Source organism: Papilio machaon, chromosome W (genome assembly GCF_912999745.1).
Source record: "Papilio machaon chromosome W, ilPapMach1.1, whole genome shotgun sequence".
Taxonomy (NCBI): Eukaryota; Metazoa; Arthropoda; class Insecta; order Lepidoptera; family Papilionidae; genus Papilio; species Papilio machaon.
The window spans coordinates 5,601,984-5,611,445 of NC_060015.1; positions in this window are offsets into that span (position 1 = coordinate 5,601,984).

Genomic DNA, 9,462 nt, shown 5'->3' on the forward strand with positions numbered 1-9,462 from the left:
GTTTGTAAACATTTCGCTAGTACACTATGAAATGGTTACATGCTCTTTGCTACTTCGTAGTTTTGCGTTCCGTGTCTTCAAAATTATGAAATAATTAAACAATATAAATGTCAGATTTTTACTATTTTTAATCAATTTAAGATAACATTTCGCAATAAAAATTAAAATAAATAATACGTTTGGTTTAAAAAACTTTAATTGAATTAAATAGAGTATTTTTTTAATTTATTTAAGCAGCATACATGACTTATGGCTGTATAAAATAAAAGCCTTTGCCCATTTTTTTAATAAAACTGTCAAAGTTACGTCAAAAGTAGTGGAAATCTAACCTAAAATACGATTTTATTTATTAAAAACTACCAGTCTCCGCAACTTTAAACTTTGGATAGTAAGTCCTTAGATATAATTGTGTTCGCCATAAAAGCTACAATCGCCAACTCGACCGTCAATAATGTATATTTCAGCCAATCGCAGTTTTTGAATAGCTTAGAGTAATAAAATTGTTAAAAAGTACGAGTGTGGATAATCCAGCCAAGTACTTTAGAAACGAAATGACAGACCGCGGTTAGATTGGCGGTTGGGTTTGAAAATAGTGTTGCCACACAAACAGTATAAAGTTTTTAAAAATTCCATCAGAACAAAAAAGAAATATTTGATTATCGTTAAGTGAATCTAAAAGCCTCCGCAGAAAAGAGACTTATTCGCACAATAGTCTAATCGGCACATAATGTGAATAAGCATGTATTGAAGTAAGCACACTACAGCGACTTACTATCGGTCGACCAAAAAATTGAATTATGCTTAACTTTTGATTTTAAACCATATAAACATTAAACTATCGAGACTTCTTCATGTGCATAGCTGCAATTGGCGCATATACACTGCCGATTGTTTAGTTTACTCATCGATTAATTCCTTTGCTGCATTTCCCCTGACGGTATTCACATAAGATGTGTACTAAAATTCTAATGCTAAATTCGAGTTGCTGTTGCCGCGATAAAGCATCGTCTTCACTCAAAGTCGGACTGCTTGGGTACACTATAATCTTCGATAATGCAAACGAAAACTTTATTTTAAACTTTTACAACATGTTCCTTTTAACAATAATCAAAATAAACAACCAAGTCGTCATAGTAATTTTATTTAATTTTTTCAATATGATTTTCTTCCTTTCTTTTGTCATTGTCATTCATTGTCTCACGTCTCTCGCCAGTAACATCAACGTCCTCCCTCGACGTGGAGACCGATAAGGTCGTACAATTTTCTCAAACTCTCAGATGTCTTTCAACTGGAGTTCAGTGGTTATTTCTCTACATTAAGCTCATCATATATTAGAAACTGTCGTCTAAAGAAGTGTCGAATCCTTGTGTGTTTGGTTCGTCTGTGGAATCGTGACGTAGGTCATTGGGAGGATGTTTTACCAGCAGTTCCATCAGATCATTATTATGCACCATTATTAATGCTATTCCGCATGAAAGATTCTTTAAACATCCTCGTAGAACAGTAGACGGAGCACTCTTCTCGGGAAAATTCAGAACCTGCAGGAGGTAATGAAGTTGTGTGAAACGATGAAGCTACTTCTCTTCGGCGATCCTAGAGGTGGTGATGTGGTGTTATTTCAACCTTTGCATTTTTCATAATTTTTATATTTAGAAATTGTTACGTTGACATTGTCACTGTAATTTTTAATGAAATAAAATCAATATATTTGGTGTGCCGTTTATTTATTACATCGATATGTCTGTTAAAAGATTGGTATTCTTGCTTTAGAAATTTAGTGCAGTCTTAAATTGAGGTGGAGTGTTGTGAATGGGATCTTCTTGAGGATCGAAAGAGGTTGTTGCACTATTAGGTTGATTCTCTAAGGAAGATATATTTAAAACAGTAGAGAAAATATGTGCACGAGATAGAATTTTAATTTTATTATTTTACGTTGTTGTTCAATCAATTTATTAGTTTAATAATAAACATTATTTAAGTAATTTACAGTGTGTAATTAGGAATTAAAAAAAAACAAATTCTATCAAACTGCGTTAAATCAAATTTATTATTTTTTAAGTATTTGTTATAATTTGTGTTACATTTTTTGTTATAGTGGCAACAAAATTTCTTTTCTTCATCCCTGTTACATAACTTTCAGCATGGAATTAATAGTTTTAAGAAAAGACTATCGTACTAAATGCTTTTATTAAGTTACCCGCTAATACCAAAAAGTGAAACCATAATGAGAAGTATTGACAATTTTAGACATGTCATAGACATTGAAATTTTTTTTTTAATTAATTTAAATCCGTAACATACACCCCCTTGCTGACGAAGTCTGAATATAAAGCCGCATTCACATTTGTCTGACGTGTTGTGTCGTGATGCGTCAGAAAGGTATCGGTCTCATACAATTAATATGGTTGCGTGCACACTTCTCTGACGCAGTGTGTTGTGATGGCTTGTGTTGTGTCGCGTCAGAAGCGATCGCGGTCCGCGTCAGTATGGGTGAGGTGCGGGGGACGGCGCAGCGACACGACACAGCGGGTCGGACTAGTGTGCACGCGCACGTGTTGTGTTGTGACGCGTCAGAAGTTAGACATTCTAAAATACTGATGAAATTTTTCAGCATCACTCTCAAGCTCTTTAACGAGACAATGAAACTCGCCTTTAGTCTCTCTTTTTGTATTTACTGGATGTATCCAATATATTCTTCTATTTCTTTGTTTTATTAGAAGTGTTGCCAATGCCAATAACTGCATATCTTCTTCATAATCTGAATCTGAATCGTATGATTCATGAAAAAACATTGCGAATGTGTAAACTCTCTGAGAGCTATAACGGAACTGATTAAAAATGCGCCATAACGCGTCATATAGATGTGAACAGTAGCCATCACGACAGAAAGCATCAAAACACAACACGTCAGACAAATGTGAATGCGGCTTAAATCTAATGTGAGGTGATGTATTAAAGATAATTTGAATTTGACAAGTATAAAAGTTTGACATTACAATTGACAATTGACATGAGTGATTGACAGCTGTTGAGATAATAAATTGAAGAAAATAAATAAATGTTTTTGTTGGATAAAGGCAACACTCAATTCTTTAAAAAACAAGTTTGTTAATCTATGCCTCCTTCTTGTGCAAGTGTCAAGTACACGGTTTATAAAATGTAAAAGTTTTCTTAAATTAAAATAAACGTTCTTTTCAAATTATACAAGTGTTTCTATGGCAATCCACTTCCACTGTTCAAGAAAACATACTCTGCGAACAGGTTATGGGCCCAGAATACTGGATTGCAATAGATACAATAGCGCGGTAAAGCGTGGTCAAAAGAACGAGCCGGGTAAACGGTATATAAAATGGAAGCTACTTCAGAAAACCAAAATATATTGCTATTGGAAGGATTATCAAATTGGATGTCTTGGAAATTTCAAATTCGGGTTGTATTAAAAGCACAAGGATTATTTGGTGTTGTAAACGGATCAGATTTAAATGACGAAAAAAATGAAAAATGGCTGACACGAGACGCAAAGGCACAATCTATAATTGTAACAAGACTGAGCAACAAAAATATTTTACAAGTGTCAAATTGTGAAACTGCTCAACAAATATGGGAAAAGTTGTGTTCAATATATGAATCAAAATCAGACACGTCATTACATATTTTGCAACAAAAGTTTTGAAATTCAATATATAAAAAATGAAGAAATATCATTATATATAGCAAAGTTAGAAGAATTGGCAAATAGAATAAATCAAGCAGGTGGAAAAATACCTGAATCTATGCTCATCACTAAAATTATTAGTTCTTTGCCAGAAAATTTTAGACATTTCATTTCAGCTTGGGATTCAGTTCCCATGGCAGACAGAAAATTATCTGAATTAATATCAAGATTGATGCTAGAAGAGCAACGCAACAATGATTATGAGAAGAAAATGGCGTTATCTACACAATCAAGAAACAGTGAAAGAAAATGTTTTAAATGTCAACAAGTCGGACACTATAAAAAAGACTGTAAGAAAAACATGATCAATCTAAACAGTGCTAAAAATTATAAACAGTGTGAAATATGTAAAAAGTTTAATCATAAAGAAAAAGATTGTTGGTTCAGAAATAAAAATAATTATTACCAAAAAGATGACAATATAAGAAGTAATACAAATGCATTCATTACCTCGGCAATAAACTTTTCATGTGCAAACAATTTTCAAGAGACATACTGGGTGTTGGACAGTGGTGCCTCAGAACATATGTGCAAGAATAAAAATATGTTTGTAAACTATAAAACTTTATCAGTGCCAAAAGAAGTCATAATTGGTGATGGTTCAATCATAAAAGCTCTTGGTCAAGGTGAAATACACTTAAGCGCATACAATGGAAAACAGTGGATACCTACAATTTTACACAATGTTTTATTTATACCAGAAATAAAATTTAACCTATTTTCATCATCGGCAGCAATGGATAAAGGTTATAAAATGATGTGTGATCAAAAGAAATGCACTTTTATAAAAGATAATTTAATTAAAGCAATTGCATACAGAAAAGGTAAAATATTTTTAATGAATTTTAAATATGAATCAGATATCGCAATGGTTGGTAAATCAAACAGTGGACTCGCTGAGTGGCATTCGAAGTTAGGTCACCAAAATATTGAGTATGTGAAGACCATTCAGAAACAAAACAATATTGAATATAAAGAAAATGATTCAGAAATATGCATATCATGTTTACAAAGCAAACAACATAAGCTACCATTTAATAAAAGAGAAACAAGCAAAGGATATAGAGTATACTTACCGAAGAAAAATGATGTAGAATTAAAAAGAGAAATTGTAGTAATTAAAAAGAAGTATCAGACACATGATAATAAAAATAAAGAAAAATGTGTACAAAAAGAAGACTTACCTGTAGATGACCCTGAAGAAGAGGAACAGGAGGATGATAATATTAACTCATTCAATGAAGAAGGTCCAATCCAATCTGAAACAGAAGAAGAAAACACAGATTGTGAATTATATGACATACCGGAAACAAATGAAATAAATTTACCTGAAACAGAAAATAATATCTTACCTGAGGAAGAAGTTAAATCACAAAAAAGAAAAACACAACCACCGAAATGGATGGAAGATTATGAAACAAACCTTTTTTGTCTAGGCGAAGAGCCAATATCATATGAAGACGCGATGGCTGGTCCTGAAAAAGTAAAGTGGGCAGAGGCCATAGAAAAGGAAATGACTCAACTGGAAGAAAATGAAACCTGGGAAGAGGTGGAAAATATACCTAAAGAGGAAGATGTAATTAGTAGCAAATGGGTTTTTAAAATAAAAGAAACAAATGGCAACAAACTATACAAGGCCAGGCTAGTGGCAAGAGGTTTCGAACAGAAGAATTGTGACAACAATACATATACACCCGTTGCAAGTTTAACAACTTTCAGAACTATGATGGCAGTTGCAGTACAGAAGAGGTTACCTGTATTCCAGATGGATGTCGTAGGAGCCTTCCTGCATGGTGAAATTAAAGAACAGGTATTTATGAAACTTCATAATGATAAAATAGTAAAACTTAAAAAATCTTTGTATGGTTTAAAGAAATCACCCCGTTATTGGAATGAAAAATTTAATAATTTCATGTTACAAGAAAAATTCATTAGATCCAAAAATGATCCATGTTTATATTTTAGAAAGCAAAATGATAAGTTTATATACTTACTGTTATATGTAGATGATTTAATTTATTTTGGAAATGATGATATACAGATAAAAACATTTAAAAATTCATTATGTAGTAAATTTAATATGAAAGATTTGGGAATAGCAAATGCATATTTAGGTATAAGTATAAAACAAGATATAAAAAATTTTGTAACAGTTATAAACCAAGAAAAATATCTTAAATCTTTACTAATTAAATATAATATGTATAAATGTAAAACAGTGTCTACACCACTAGAGCAAAACTTTAATTTTGAATTGTTAAAGAGAGATAAACCTGAAAGCAAAGAAATTGAAAATAATTGTAGAAGCATATTAGGTAGTTTGTTATATGCATGTTGTACAAGACCTGATTTATCATTAGCAATAGGATTTCTTAGTAGATATTTAAACTGTGCAAGTATGGCATTGTATAAGTGTTTAAAGAGAGTTATGAGATATATAAGAGGTACTATTTCTTTGTCATTAGTGTATAAGTATAATGATAACAATATAACATTACAAGGTTACAGTGATGCAGACTGGGCTGGGGATATAGCCGACAGAAAATCAACTTCTGGATTTATATACTATATTAAATATATTGTCCTATCTCATGGGGTACAAAAAAACAACAATCTGTATCATTGTCGTCTTGTGAAGCAGAATATATTGCATTATGTTTAGCTATAACTGAAGGCTGCTGGCTTAAGCAATTATTAATTGATTTTGGATATAATACTTATATAAATATTTTAGAAGATAACTTAAGTGTAATAAAAATTTCATCATCTAGTGACAGTAATAAAAGATTAAAACATGTAGATATAAAATATCATTATATAATGGAAAAAGTTTGTAATGGTGAAGTTAATGTGACATATGTTAATACAAATGAGAATGTAGCAGACATGTTTACAAAGCCATTAGGCAAGCAATGTTTTTGAGAAGTTTAGAGATTGTATAGTAAAATAAGTATTATATATTTGTTATTCATTTATAAGAAGCCAGTTGGTCAAAGAATATCATTTAAGTTTTGTTAATTAAGTTTCTTAATTGTACTTATTAAGGGGGTGTCATGTAAAAATGTTAAGGGTATAATATAAAAGGAAAAAAATTGAATTGATTGTTGAGGGGGTGTGTTGGATAAAGGCAACACTCAATTCTTTAAAAAACAAGTTTGTTAATCTATGCCTCCTTCTTGTGCAAGTGTCAAGTACACGGTTTATAAAATGTAAAAGTTTTCTTAAATTAAAATAAACGTTCTTTTCAAATTATACAAGTGTTTCTATGGCAATCCACTTCCACTGTTCAAGAAAACATACTCTGCGAACAGTTTTAATTACAATTGCTAAATTAATGCTAGATAAAGTAATAATTCAAACAGAAAATAACTTTAAAGTGATGTGAATTTACAAGTTTACGTGACTGTGTTGTGCTATTTGATAAATATGAAATGAAAAGTTGCAGTATTTATTTTAAGTCATTCTCTGTTCGCTAATTAAAATTAAAGTTACATTACAATAAATTGTAGTATTATTTCTATTACAATCTTAGATCTATCTTAAGTATAAGTCTAGGGTATAGGATATTACATCTAGGAGCTAAATTACATAGTTGAAGTAAAAATTTAAAGTTAGATTTTAACATTTGTTTGAATAAAGAAAATATAAGCAGAATTACTGAGATGGTAATAAGACAAGTTTATGTATAGGGCGCTTGTACTGTCCCTTAGCAGTTTTGACCAAGACTGACCGGGTTAGGTGGTCATCTTTTGAACTATAAATCTCGATAATTCTCCCCATGGGCCAACACATTGGCGGAGTGTTTTCATCTTTAATAAGAACTATATTTCCTACTTGTAAATTAGGAGAGTCCGTAAACCACTTTTGTCTAGTTTGAAGTTCAGACAAATATGTTTTGTAAAATTCTTTCCAGAATTGCTGTTTAATTGATGTAATCTTTTGCCAAATATTAAGTCTATTGTCTGAAATTTTAGCTAGACTGGGCTCTGGTATATCTAACATTGTTGTGCCAATAAGAAAATGACTTGGACTTATATAATTAATTGAATCTATATTATCAGTAGTTGCAAATAATGGTCTTGAATTTAATATTGGTTCGATTTGACAAAGTATGGTAGATAATTGTTCAGAGGTCATTCTACAATTACCTAATTTTCTTTTGAGTAAATATTTAGTTTGTTTATTGCAAGACTCATAGATTCCTCCCATATGACTAGCGAGAGGTGTGGTGAAATTCCACTTTATATTTAGATTGTTAGTATAATCCATAATCTGACTGTAAGATGTCTCATTTTTGAACATATTATACAGGTCATGTAGTTCATGATCTGCACCTTTGAAATATAAAGCATTGTCTGATAAAATGCTGCTGCGGATACCTCTACGAGCAACAAATCTTTTTAGGCATGAGATAAATGATGGTGTTGTAAGATCAGTTGATAATTCAATATGTATGCATCTAGTTGATAGACAGACTAGTATTAATATGTAGCTCTTTATAAATTTAGCATTGTGTAGATTTGAACTTTTAATGTATATTGGACCTCCATAGTCTATTGCTATGTGTAAGAATGGTCGTTCTAAATAGACTCTATGAGATGGTAGGTTAGCCATCATTTGCCTACAGGTCTGACCGCGATATCTGGTACATACTGTGCACTTGTAGACAATTTTCTTTACTTCAACTCTAGCATGGATAGGCCAATATGTAAGTCTTAAGTTTGAGACTGTGTTCTGAATGCCTGAGTGAAAGAGTTGTATGATGAGAGATGTGACATGGCACTTGGGTAATATTATAGGATATTTCTGATTATATTGAATGTTTGCATGTTTAATTCTACCACCTACTCTTAATAGAGAGTCTCGACTGTCTATAAATGGGGATAGTCTTTTGAGTGGACTATTTGAATAGGTATAATTAGTTTTACCTGACTTTAATTCTAATATTTCTCTTTTAAAGTGAGATGCTTGTACAACCTTGATTATGAAGTTATGGCTAACTTTTAATTCTTCAGGTGTGAGAGGACCTGTGATTCTATGATTGTGTTTGAGGTTATGACAAAATCTGTGACACTGAGCAATTGTGTTTAATAATCTTTGAAAACTTGAAAATCTTTCAAATATGTTCATAAAGTATTCTAAGTCATCATCATTATAATATTCTAAGACAGTTTGATTTTTATTAGGGCTTACTACTTTAATGAGATAGGTTTCTACTTCTATTTTTATCTGAGCACTACCGCATGGCCAGTCACTAGGTGGTGAGAGCAAGTATGTCGGACCGTGCCACCATAGTGATAAATTATTTAAATCTTTAGCATGTACGCCATGAGTAAGTCTGCAGCATTGTCATAAGTTCTAGTATGATGCCACAAATTAGAATCTGAGTTTTGTAATATTTGTGAGATTCTATTTGATACATAAACTTCCCATTTTTTGTAGGGTGAGTTTATCCAATTTAAAACTATACTTGAATCTGTGAAATAGTATACAGAATGTATTTTAATAGCTACTTCTAAGGCAAGTTTGACCTTTTTCCTTAATTTTGAGAGTAGTGTAGCGCTAGAAAGTTCTAGTTTTGGTAAGCTGACTGTGCGTACAGGGGCAACTTTGCTTTTGCTAATAACTAAATTAGAAGTTGGCTTTTGATTGGGATAATGTGCTACAATGTAGATACATGAGCCATAATTGTGTTTATTTTATTTTATACATTACTACTACATAGGTATTTATTTAATCAAATAGGT